At 48.1% G+C, this 11,057-nt stretch overlaps 1 protein-coding gene across 2 annotated transcripts in view; it reads left to right on the top strand.

The window, feature by feature from the left end:
- The first annotated feature begins 781 nt into the window (after nucleotides 1-781).
- The window catches only part of tiam1a (TIAM Rac1 associated GEF 1a), a 43,369-nt gene continuing 33,093 nt past the window's right edge, over nucleotides 782-11,057 (top strand). The window contains exon 1 of one of the 2 annotated variants that reach the window (XM_028982886.1): nucleotides 782-1,052. The gene's annotated coding sequence lies outside the window, so the exon portion shown is untranslated. Of the gene's footprint in view, nucleotides 1,053-6,771; nucleotides 6,914-11,057 lie in introns of those variants that run through there. The other variant, XM_028982887.1, reaches the window with a different exon arrangement.

The following is an 11,057-nucleotide window of genomic DNA, read 5'->3' as shown; positions in this document are numbered from 1 at the left end:
ATACACACACACACACACACACACACACACATTGTCTGCATAATCACATTGGCCTGAGGAGAAGTAGCTGTGAAATCTCATAAACTCCCTCCCTCGGTTTAACATGTCCCTCTAATTCCCGCTCAGATGTTATCTCCCAGTCCTTCCTCACCGGGGCTTTAAATCAAACTTGCGCTCTGGTGTGGTGTGTGCTCACAGATGGCCTGGTGGCTGCTCCAAGGTGTTGGTACACATAATGTGGCAGGCAGCCATACACACACACACACACACCTGCCCTACCTGGCAGTGGTTACTCATTTACTCCTGTTTACAGTAGGCCCTGTAACCCAGTAGTAGCGAGTGACTGTGTTGTGGTTCTTCCCTGTGTCGAGGATGGAGATCGGATTCCCACGCTCCCTCACTTCGAAATAGGAAAGGAGCCAGAGGGTGATGTGAAGCCGGGACCCGTGGAGAGGAGTGTGTGCGTGTGTGTGTGTATGGAAACTTTATGACATCCTCTGTGAGTTTTCATATCCTTTTGGACGCATGCTTTAATGGAAGTCCTTCCGTCTTCCGAATGTGCGTGTGTTGCAGAGCGTGAACCTTGTGAACCAGAGAGCAGGCAATTAAAAATGAGACAGAGGGCGTCTTGTGGCTTAAAGGCGAAGACCCAGCATTCCTGCTGGCAGTCAATTGTGGATCTGGGGGAAGTGAAACCGGAGCGAGGGAGGGAGAGGGGGAGGAGTGAAGAGAGGGGAGGGTAGAGCGACAGAGAGAGAGAGAGAGAGAGAGAGCGATCCACACACACACGCCGAGGCTCACACACCCCTGCCTCTGCCACCATGAGAGGATGGACTGATGTGCTGGAGTGGAGCGGAGTGTGTGTGTGTGTGTGTGTGCGCGCGTGTGTGTGAATGAGCGTGTGTGGAGTTTATACTGAACTCAGCAGGAGATACAGACCTTTTCAGAGCGCACACTTCTGGATATTATCTCGTGCGGAGTGCGTCGGACCCCCCTTTCATCTACCTTGCACGGGACATTCAGAGAAGGAAAAGTGACACGAGTGTGTGAGAGTAAGTACATCTGCATTTCTACGGAGCTTTTGCCAGTGTGTGAGTTTATTGCCTCGGTGTGTGCGAGTGTGTAGTTGTAAAACTGCTCCGGCCAGTTGAACGTGAGAGTAGAAATTTCTCATCTGTTGGGATATTTTGGGATCCCTCTGTGTGTGTCTCGTATTTGCATATCCTCCTGGTGTTAGATCAGACATGCTCCTCATTCAGATTCATTCAAGCTGAGGAAGTTGCCTTATCGTCCCCTCCTGGGACCTTTGTCAGGTACTGGTCTGTGCACAGTGAGAAGAACAGTCGAAACGGACGTTGGGATGTGGGTCTGTGGGGTAAAGGTGTGTGCTGCTTCATGCTGTGACCGGCTTTGCGTGTGTAAACATTGCTTGTATTGTCCTGGGAGGAAATGCATGATGACCCACACAGAAACCCTGCCCAGTGGTCAGACCGTGAAGAGGCAGCCGGGTGACTGCCGGTGGGGTGCATTGTCTGCCTCGTTTCCAGAAATGCCACACGGATGAGAAAAAAGAAAGAAAGAAAGAAAGAAAGAGACGATGCATGTGGTGGCCGGCGGAGAGAAGTCACAGAGCCGCGCGAAGCCACGGAAGGAGTCTCGGGGTCTCTGCCGCAAGGATCAGCACAGGCATGCAGATGACCTGTGAGTGCAGAGGCCACTGGGTTCCTGAACCACCACCCCCTCCTTTCTACACACACACACACAAACACACACTCCCACACACTCTGCAGACAGAATACACTCCTGCAAATGGGCGTCTGGCACCGTGTTAGGAGAAAAAAAAAAAAAAGACCCTTTTGACCCGACTGCCTCTGACAAAGGGCTGTCCGGCCGGTTAAGACTGAGCAGTCAACCCGCTCAAAACAAAGCCGGCGAGTACCTTTACACTTTGTTGTGTGTGATCATTTTATAGTTACTACATTATCACAATCAAATTCATATTGCATGATCTGCACGATCTGTGATGCATGCAATGCTGTTTATTTACCAGTGTAGTGTGTGTGTGTGTGTGTGTGTGTGTGTGGTCCCCACTGTTCTGCGGTAAATGTCACGACAATAAAACTTAAAACAATTAAGCGCAGTGCCACTTTAATGACATTTGAATGTACCGTGACACTGACACGAGTCACATGGTTTCATAGTTTTGTTACATGGTGTGCTGTAGTAGATGTTATAGATATGTTATAGATATGTTATAGGTCTAGCCAACATGGCCCTGCAGGAGAGAGAAGTTTATAGATAAAGTGGGACATGAAGAGGGTTCCAAGGCTCGTGATTACACATCCTTCCCTGGAAAATGGAAGTGTGCGTGTTAGCTGTGTTATCTCCGCGAAGTGATTATCACCCTGGCGGCGAGACTCGGAGCTGCTGTGACGAGGTGGCGCGTGCTCAACCCCGACTCCATCTGCATATTTCCTGATCCGCACTGATACAACCTTCTCTTCTCTGGAAACACTCTTATCAATTCAAAGAACCTTCTTTGTCCCCAGGGCCAATTTAAACACTCTTTTTATAACCGCCACTGTGTGTGTGTGTGTGTGTGTGTGTGTTAGGTGTAAATGCGGTATAGCGTATGATTTGTTCTCCTGTGCGAGCGGTTTAGTTGCCTGCAGTGGATGAGATGAGTCCCTTACTTTCACCCTCAGGTCCTCACTCTGTCACACACACCCTAGGGCACGGACTTATTACTCTACTCCTTGGTGACTGTCTGAGACACGCTGTGACCCATTTACGCAGCGACCCCCCCCCCCCCCCCCCCCCCGTGTCACACACACGACTCCCCTTTTTTCAGTGGAAAATGAGTGTGTTTGTGTGTGTGTTGTTGCGTGTGGGACAACACACACTCTCCTCTCACGCTAACCCCTCGCCTATTCATACTGAACTCGCCCCTTTCACACACAGGCTACGCACAAGCAGGTTAACACACGCAGCGGCCGCGAAGAGTTGAACTTGCCGCTGTTCTCCTCACTCGCAAGGAACACAAACTTGCGCACACACACACACACACGTGCAGAGGGCGCAAACTGAGTTTGTGTGCGGTTTGGCCCCGTCTTCTCCAGATTAGAGGAGCCCTGGGTAATATGCGGCGCACTTACGGCCCTGCCTGTAATCAGAGGGAATAAACGTCCTGAAGTCGGAATATCGCCGCCTGTTTCTGACGGCTGTGCCCTTTCGGCAGCCCGGCGCCATCGCCGAGGCCGGACAGCCATCCAGGCGAGCGTGGGGGGGGGGGTTTCAACGTGCATTGCTTTACATGAGCGCTATAAAGATGGAATAAACCCCCCCCACACAGTACAAGCTGTTTAAATGTTTGCCCCTGTGACTGCGGCGGTTTGCGCCTTGGGGTTTGTGGTGAGGGGCGGAGCAGCTGGCGGGGAGCGGGGGGGTCGGCTACGACGCCTCAGAGGGCACGAGCACATTTGTTCGTCCATTTTTCTTCCTCACTTCATAATTAACGACGCTGTCTTTCACAAGTGCTTGTGTGTGTGTGTGTGTGTGTGTGTGTCGACTTGAGGGTGTCAGGACAATGATGCAAACCGGGGCCACGCCTCAGTTCTGTTTTACCGACAATAAAAAGGACGTGAGAAAAATGCTGCTGTAGGTGTGACAGAAACGGCTCACCTTCCTGCCCGGCCGAAGACAGGCATCCTCTTCCCGTCTGAACCACGAGGCCTTTCGCATCCACGGCCGCCAGAGCATCGAGGAATTACTTTGGTGACGGTTTGACCAAGTTTGTGTCATAGCAGGGCGTGGAGGGGTAGGGTGTGGCATCCCGTCTCTGACGTCAGTAATGTCACTTGTCCGGTTGTGTAGGGTGGCATTAATTTACAAAACACTGTGTTTTTAACTCACATCTGAAAAACTGTGATGATGGGAGGTAACCTGCGAGACGAAACAAGCCCCCGAACTCGAGCAGAAAAAAAAACCATGTCCCATGCATCTCATGCATTCCGAGTTCTAGAATGCAGTGCAGATGGAACACTTGCAGGCCCAAGCAAATATGAAGAGCAAACAGATCCATTTTCTCTCCAAACAACTGTCTTTCTGTGTGTGTGGGTGTGTGTGTGTGTGTGTGTTTGGGCTAAACAAAGACCCTCCAACCACCCCACCCCTGCTTGGTTTTCAGTCTATCTATGTGTGTGTGAGATGTGTGTGTGAGATGTGGGGAGTTCTCGTAGTCTGCAACTGTTTATTTATCTGCTTCGCTTCTCTGGAAGTGTGCTGCCAAAATTGCACACACACACACACACACACACACGGAGTACACACACGTGCTGGGGCTTAGTTTACCTCGGAATGGTGGGCAACTCTGGCTTTAGCAGCTTGGCTGAATGTGTGTGTGTGTGTGTTTGTGTGTGTGTGTGTGCTCTGGGGGTGAGGGGCTTTCCTCAGTTAGAGCTGTCTGTTTGTGTTGTGGGTGCTGAGCAGCGAGGGCACGCCCGCCTCTTTTGTGTGTCACCTGCATGTCACAACATGGAACATGTTGTATGCCAGCCTTCCATCACAGAACACACACACACACACAGTCCCTCACATAAACTATACAAATAGATTCATCATTTCATCTTTGATTTGATGATGGAGGGCAGCCATGGCTTGGAGCATGTGTGTGTGTGTGTGTGTGTGTGTGTGTGAATGCTTTCTCTTCCTTTCTGCAGTACTGGGGTGAGACAGATAGACATTGTGCTGAAAATAAGGACTCTGAGCCCATCACACTACTTACCCAGAATGCCCATGAGCTCTGAGGCTGCGATTTTAGCCATTACATAAAAGCAGCCCCTTGAGCTGGAGCGGTCGGGTCGAGGTGATTGGCTTGATATTCCTGCCCCCTGACCTGGAAGTAATGTGATCACCAAGTGGAAGGAGATTTTGACATGCTGTTCGCCCTCGCTGTTTCTTTTCAGAAAGCCTGCATTTGTGGTCAAAAACAGAAGCTTGTGTGTGTGAGTGTGTGTGAGTGTGTTTGGTGAACTGGGCTTTTATGGTACCCTTAGAGAAGTGGCTGTGTGATGCCGACAAAGTCAAGCCCTTTTGTGTTCGAATCATCTTATTAACAGCGGGGAGAAATGGAAGAGAAATCGCATTTCTCAGAATCCAGTCCGGAACTTTCCTGAGGGACTTTTGTACTTTCTCGTGGCTGCAGGTGTGTACGTGCGGTTTTATTTTAGGAAGAGCGGCGGCGTCTTGCGGAGGAAGCGGGAGTGCGAGACGATGAGAGGGAGACAGGTTTTAACGCCAACGTTCCAACACCTGCTGAAGAACATGACAGCTCTCTGTGAAGTAGAGGAAGGGATGAGATGGATAGTGCGCGTGTGTCAACTCGTACAGTCCTCACCATCATCAGTTTACAGAATGAAAGATACTCTTTAAGGGACATTTTGTTTATTTAATGTAATCTAGCAAAAGAAGATGTGTGTGTGTAAGACAGTCCTTACCATCATCACTGAAAGATACTCTTTAAATGACTTTTTTCTGTATTGTATTCTAATGACAGAAGATGTGTGAGTGTGTGTGTGTGTGTAAGACAGTCCTTACCATCATCACTGAAAGATACTCTTTAAACGACTTTTTTCTGTATTGTATTCTAATGACAGAAGATGTGTGTGTGTGTGTGTGTGTGTGTAAGACAGGCCTTACCATCATCACTTTATATAATGAAAGATACTCTTAAAATTTCTTTTTTCTGTATTGTTTTCTAATGACAGAAGATGTGTGTGTGTGTGTGTGTGTGTGTGTGTGTGTGTGTAAGATAGTCCTTACCATCATCACTTTATATAATAAAAGATACTCTTTAAATGACTTTTTTCTGTATTGTATTCTAATGACAGAATATGTGTGTGTGTCTGTGTGTGTGTGTGTAAGATAGTCCTTACCATCATCACTTTATATAATGAAAGATTCTCTTAAAATGACTTTTTTCTGTATTGTATTCTAATGACAGAGGATGTGTGTGTGTGTGTGTGTGTGTGTGTCTGTGTGTGAGTGTGTGTGTGTGCACATTTGTAAGTGTGAACTCAGGTCTGTGCTTGACTGCACAGCTGTTCCGTGGAGTTGCAAGCAGCTGCAATCAGACGCTTTGTTTTAAGGGTGTCTGGTGAGTTGAGGGGTGAAGTCTGCCCCTTCGCCGGAGTTTCGGTGTCATGTCTGCTGGTGGTAATGGCGTATTGATCTGCCGTGATTTAGCCAGTGGCGATATTTAACACCCCCCCCCCTCCCCCCCAAAAAAGCAGACGTGTTGGAAATAGCCGTGCAGAGATGAGTATGAGGGCTGTCATCTGTCCCCTATCGAGCAGAACCAAAAAAAAAAAAAAAAAACCCCACACACACAGCGCAGCAATGCAAACATTCTTCTCTTATTACAGAGAGACAAAGCAGAGAGGCAGCGTGTTAAGAGGTGCAGGGTTGGAAAGACAGGATTACCCCTGGGAGGAATACAGGGTGCCTTCGATGTTGTTACCAGTACTTCTTTGCTTTTGTACCACTCTGTCCTACTGCTGCTGTATGTATACGTTCACTGTGAAAACCCCACAATGGGGAACAATGTGTTGATGCATCGTCCACACCCGTAGCCCGTGACATCCCAAAAAAAAACAAAAGCAGCCTCGCCCCCCTTTTGTCTTCTTCCTTAAAGGAGCATGTTTGTTTGTTGATCCAGGTGCTGTGGAAGAAGATAACCACAAAAATGCTCAAACGACAGAAAGGAAGGAACAGAAATGATCTGTCCCTGTCTCCACCTCTCCACACATCCTGCATGCCCCCCCACCCTGCCTCAGACGGGCTGAGTCTTGTCTGGGTTCTCCTGTCTGGCAGTGGTGACGGCGTGGGTGGGTTGGTCAGTGGGCGGTTGCCTCAGGTGAGCCGGTGAGGCCATGGCTTCTCTCACCGTTAAAGTGTGATTTGACCTTTGCGCTCCTAACTCTTTAGTGTCAGGTTTATGTGTTTGACAATTTTCAAGATTTCCGTTTGCACAGTCATTTGTCCTGTTGGATATTTTCATCCAAAAATTCTCCCTCCAGCTACATTTTACCATAATCATAAATATGTAAGACAAATGTTACCATGAAATAGCCTTTGGTATTAATGAAATCATATAATGTGGCGTTTATTATACTGAATCTGGGAGATAAATGTTCTTTTTGTAATAAGCTATGTTACGTCATACATACCGGAAGTTTGTCTGGTTTAACATGTTGAGCTAGATGTTCTTATGAAAGCTCACACCGCTGTCTAGTAATACTTCAATTCTTCACAGTGGGATTACATATCCAGACCTTAAACATGTAGTCTGGCTAGTCAAACCCATTGTTCTGTATCTGAGCATGAAGAACCCCCACCATCCTCCTCATCTCCAGTGAGTTGATACAGTACACTGCATTTTCCCCCCATAGCCAGTATGTCATCACCCCACCCCCTTAAAACAACACCAACTAAATGACCCCCCAAATGGCCCCTTCCCGTTCCATTTCACACACTCACCCAGCCGTAGCCAGGTAACCGGTGAACGCCACTTGGGATGGAAAGTTATTTTCACAGCGTGGCGGGACCCAGTGTGGCTCCCCATGCCTGCGCAGACAGACAGACAGATACGCCCCCAAAATCCAATCAATACCCGCAAAAAAGTAATTGCTTTGTCAATTAATTTGTTAAAAAAAATTTCACGGGGCACACACACACACACACGCACAATTCCCCTCTGAGAAATCTGTCTTGAGTAATCAACAGGAACACAGCCCTCATGAATATTTCATGCTTTACTTGAGAGCCCCCAAAAATGGCCCAACAGGAACCTTATGAAAAAAACATAGATGCATCAGCCTCGTGTAGCCTGATCTGGGGCAGTGGTGGCCTACTGGGTAAGGCAGCAGACCCCAACCGCCAAGGTGCAACTGAGGTCCCCACGAGCTAAGTACGGTCCCCACATACGTCTGCCCACTACTCACCGAGGGTGATGCTTAAACACAGAGGACACATTTCGTTGTGTCACCGTGTGCTGTGCTTTGTTTGACAATGACAATCACTCCACTTCATCTTCATCTCTCAGCTTGCCTTCACTCTCCCCCGTCTTGGGGGTACTTTAAATCAGGGGAACATTTAAATATGCTAATCTCCCTCGTTTACATACATCACCATATCCTGAACAGTGAAGGAAAAGTCACATAAGCATCTGTGGCATCTATGATGGTGGCACCCGGGCCATTAAAGTGGAGAAACATGCATAAGCTCCTCTTGCACAAGACAGGATGACACCGGTGCCCGACGTGGCATTAAGTTGCATCTCCCAGTATTTTAAATGAAATGAGGTGGCGTTACAGAAATATGTTATTAGGATTAATGGCGTGCTAATATCTGCCGCCATGGAAACCCTTCATCAGCCTCCGTTCATCCCCCCTGCCGGGCTGTTGTCTGTTGCCTTCATGCCGCTTCTCCGAATCGACAGAAAAGAGACAGACAAACGTTGAAGTAATTTCCAGAAGCAGGTCAATTTGAATTGTCGCTGATACGTTACACCCCGAAGACCGGCTGTGGGTGGAGCGATGCATTCTGGGGTGGACAGATCAGCTTTTTATCTCACTGCCGTTTGGGGCGAGTGTTTCTTCTGCCTCTAACAGCAGGATTAAAGCATGTGGGTGGGGTGCTTTTTTTTTTTTTCTTCTTTAAGCTATTCTGAATCAGTGAGCGGTGACCCCTGGAGCAACGCAAGCCCCACCTGCTGCTCTTAGGAATGCAGGCAGGGGGGTGAAGGGTTAGGGTCCAAGGGTTTAGGGTCAGGGGTCTTTTAACCCGTGCATGGTGTTCATATTTTTGGGGGGGTCCTTACAGAAGTCTTTTACAGAAAATGAGCCATGATCAAGGAATTTACATTGTAATAATTTGGAAAATTAGACCTGATAAATGCTGTAAAAGCTAGATTTCTAGTTGCATTTTATTTAGTGTTTTTTCTACCTTTCGAATTTATTGAAATATAGTCAGATGTAGGCAGTCGTTTGTTTTATTCAGAACAGTTTCCTGAAGGGTGGTCTGGTCGCCCAGACTAATGAGGAACGTTCTTGTCTGCCTGACTCTCTATTTCTGCCATCCTGGCTCTTCTGTTCAGGCTGCTGGGTGGGACAGGTTGTAAAAGGGGCGTCGTAACTAGATGACAGGTGCCGAGATGGTGAAAAAGTAGGAAAATAGATGAAGTGAGATGGAGCAGGAGGACGAACGGGGATGATGGGATCTCCACCGCTCTCCTGTTCCAGCAGGTTGCTGGTATTTGGCTGAGGGGAAGGCTGCGCCCATGAAGGGGTTTTAGGAACAAAAGATCCTGAGGAGAAGTGACAAGAGCTCTGAGAGAGCTGCAGGCTGCTATTACCTGATACCTGAGGAGGGTGTGTGTGTGTGCCAGTATGTGGAGAGAACTGCAGGGCTACTCGGTTGTTTACCGCCATGCATCATGGGAAGTAAATCTCTGACATGGATAGTTGAAAGATGGCACACCGACTCTCGTGGGCAAAACCTATTTGGCAGAAGCAACATTTTTCTTCATTCTGATAAATAAAGGTTAGAAAGAGATAATTAAATTACATGTATCATGTACCATGTATCACATTCACTCAATATCAGTTCCCCTTCAGTTCTTGCTTATCGAACCATTTAGATTTGCTTCTTTTAAGACAAAGGCGTGAGGCTCCGAGACACAATGGCTAAATCCGGCAGCCCATCTGAGCGTGCTCGGCAGTCCTGCGTGTGAATTTTATTCATCCCTTTGTCTCCGCTCCATCAATTAAACTAATCAGGGCTGCCTGAACACACCGAGTTATGCAGTCCCGGTGTGGAGACAATGGAGCTGCCTGTCTACCCCCACACTCCAGTGTTGGGCTTTGGGGAGCCCTCCTCGCCGACACCTTGCCCCAGGGCTCAGAAAACGATAGCAGAAATAAAAGAGTAAACACTGCACTAATGGGAAATGTTGGGGAGGGAAGGGCAGCTTCATTTTTTCCCCGTTTTTTATTTATTTATTTGCTTGCTTGTTCCCTCGCCATCGGTTCAGCATGCCCAGAGAACCTAATGCACTCCAAGTATGTGCGGAAACTCCCATCATGCCCTGCTGCGACTCCGCAGGCGCTTCACCTTATGCACCCGGAGATGGGTCAGCTGGGCCTGATGGGATGAAAAGGCTGCAGCAGGTATCTGGAGGAAGGGGGGCCATCAGCAGGCCCATTCACTGAGTGGGGCTTTCTTTTGTTTGTCTATGGATGTGGTAACCCTGTCCGTGGATTCTGTGGCATACGCTTACCATATCAGTAGTAAAATTGCAAACACTGCATCATATTTAAAATTCCATCAGTTTCAGGTTCTGCTTTTGTTTTCTGACATATTTATATCTCACCAAAAAAAAACACCATTCCCTCCCACCCATCGCACTCAGCCTCTCGGCTCTGCTCTCAGATGTAATGACGGGGTGAAGAGGAGCATGGTGGTGAGATGGAGGGATGGAGGTGCAGCCCCCCCCACCCCTTGCTGGGAGCCCAGTATTTTAGATCAGCCCTACAACAGGACGCTTTCCTCGGCACGGTAGGGGACCCCAGTCTGGCAAGAGCAGAGGGGACCAAAGTCATTAGTTTCCATTTTCCAAAAACTACACATCGTGCCTCCTTTACTCCTCGAAATCGGATGACTGAGGGATGATAACAATCATTTCAACACCGACGTGCCAAGTGAGGGGAATATGGCAAATTTTTAATGTGTGTGTCTATGTGTGAGAGATTTGAAGTCACATGATTAATACAGCCACAGGCCTGATTTAGCTGTTGGGCAGATGCTTGGCAGGATGTTGTGGCCCAATGAAAATCATCACTTCACAAAGCACAAGCCACACCTTCAACTGAAGAGAGTTAAATATTTTTCTTGATCACAGAGGAGTAGACTAACGGGTGGAGAACCTTTCGAGTTCTCCTCCTCCTGCCCTGGAGAGAACAGATAAGGGACGAGTCAAGAGCTGACAAGTTAGGATAAGT

This window comes from Denticeps clupeoides, chromosome 6 (genome assembly GCF_900700375.1).
Source record: "Denticeps clupeoides chromosome 6, fDenClu1.1, whole genome shotgun sequence".
NCBI lineage: Eukaryota > Metazoa > Chordata > Actinopteri > Clupeiformes > Denticipitidae > Denticeps > Denticeps clupeoides.
The sequence above is the reverse complement of the archived record's forward strand: the minus strand, read 5'-3'. Positions and strand labels throughout refer to the sequence as shown.